Source organism: Phalaenopsis equestris, unplaced genomic scaffold, assembly GCF_001263595.1.
Source record: "Phalaenopsis equestris unplaced genomic scaffold, ASM126359v1 Scaffold000978, whole genome shotgun sequence".
In the NCBI taxonomy this organism is placed as follows: domain Eukaryota; kingdom Viridiplantae; phylum Streptophyta; class Magnoliopsida; order Asparagales; family Orchidaceae; genus Phalaenopsis; species Phalaenopsis equestris.
The window spans coordinates 10486-12667 of record NW_018165417.1 but is presented as its reverse complement, the minus strand read 5'-3'; positions in this window follow the sequence as shown (position 1 = coordinate 12667).

Genomic DNA, 2182 nt, shown 5'->3' with positions numbered 1-2182 from the left:
ATAGGGGAACTTGTCGGCCAATACATTGGTTTCGCAGACCAAACGGATGTCATAACTTTCTTTAGTTTATTTGATCGAGCCTCACTCTCAATTCTTGCGTTCATCCTTCGGGATAGATACATGATTTGAGATAAAGTGCTCTTTCATCTAAACTATGAAAATTATGGGGTCAGTTTGACTTCATCTTTTTCAAAACTAAATTTTTTAAAACGTCCTTCCGAAGCGGGCAACGGGATTTCAATTCCGATGACCGACAACTTATTACGGGCAAACCCCACGCCAAAAATAATGCCGACACCAACTAATTCTTTTATAAAAACAAATTATATCCTATGTGTCCAGTTATTATTATAACTTCTCACTATAGCCTCTGTGAAAACCTAACACTATTGTAGCTACCAAATATGGTCTATATGACCAACTATGACATATAAGATTAACAACTATTCTAGTTTCCAACTACAACTTATGTGACCAACTGACACTATACAACTATCAGACACAACCTAAGCGACCAACTATGACCAATGTGTCTAACTATTACTCTAGCTTCCAACATTGGCCTAAGTGGTCAGTTATTATTGTAGTTTTCCAGCATGACCTTTAGGACCAACTAAAACTCTTACAACTACCAACTATAGCCTTTGTGGCCAGTTACTACTAGCTTCTTACTATGACATATGTGGTAAACTATCAATTAGATCTATGTGGTCAAGTATGAATGAGATGACTAACTACTACTATAATTTTCAACTATGGTCTCTATGTCAATTGAGGATACTTTAGCTACCAACTATTGCCTTTGTGGCAAACTTACATTCTCACTGTTGCCAACTACAACCTATGTGCCTAGTTATTACTTTAGCTTCCCATTATGGCTTTTGTGGCCAATCAACTTATTTTCAACTACTAGTTACGAAGTAAGTGGCTAGTTACTACTGCAACTCCCCATTATAGCCTCTGTGGCCAACTGATGATATTGCTACAAATTACGACATATGTGGCTACCCTTTATGGCTAATTACTATAATTTCAACTACCAATTATGGTCTATGACCTGTGTGACTAACTTGCTATTACAATCACAAACCACATTTGTTGTAGTCTAATCATGCATATGTAACTATCAACATTATAATTATATCTTCTCCAATTTAGAAGGAGAGTGGATATTACAATCATATAATAAATTACTTTCATTGGGTTAGGCCCTGTGAATTTTATACTTTCCGGGGTTTTTCTAAATTAAAAAATTTGGCATCTCTCAATACTATTTTCTCTATTATTTATGTGTGTTGAATCTATGTGTAACGACAAGACGTTAAATAATTACTCAATAGTGTGTAAATGAGACAAATATGAGTGAGCCCAAGTTTAGCTTGTGTTTGGCTCATTAAAAAATACCACTGCTTATGTGCGAATGGTTAATATTTTGAACAAAAAAAGTTTTTTCGTGTTCGATAAATATGCTTAGCAAGCCAAACACGAGTTGTTAGCGATCAAAGAACCGATGCTAGAGGTAGGGGCGAGATTTAAATCTTTTTATGTATATTAAAATATTATTTAAATATAATTCAATATAATTTTATTTTGTTTAATTAATTAATAATTTTAATTATAAAATTTTGTAGCTTTGTAAACAATAAAATTATTTAAAAATACTCTCATCATATTATTTAATAAATTGAAAATTTTCAAATTGATTAATGCTTAATCAACGGTAAGCCCGCTTTGAGTGAAGGCAGCGCCACCCTCGCTAAACGAGGCATAATAAACAAATGTTTAGTTTATTTTATGAAAAAGCAATAAACATACAGCTATGGTTCTAATAATTACATCGTAGTTATTGCCAGTAAAGATTCCAATCTAAGTTATTCTAATTTTCTTAATATTCATCATTCTCCCAGCTAATAAGCGGTGGACTAACTATTAACAAATTCTTTTCCATAAATAATACATTGACAGCATAATTTCTTTTAAAAGAAAATAGTCTTCAAAAATGCCGCGTATTCAGATCTAATTGTGCCTCATTTGCTTGTCAGTTGTAAGTCTCATCTGATCTGGAATTTGATTCCCCACCAAATTCAGGGTTTGGTACTCGAATTCTTAGGCGCATGAGGGATATACGAGACTCGTATAATAGCTTTTGGTCATTCCTTTACTCTCTCTCTCTCTCTATATA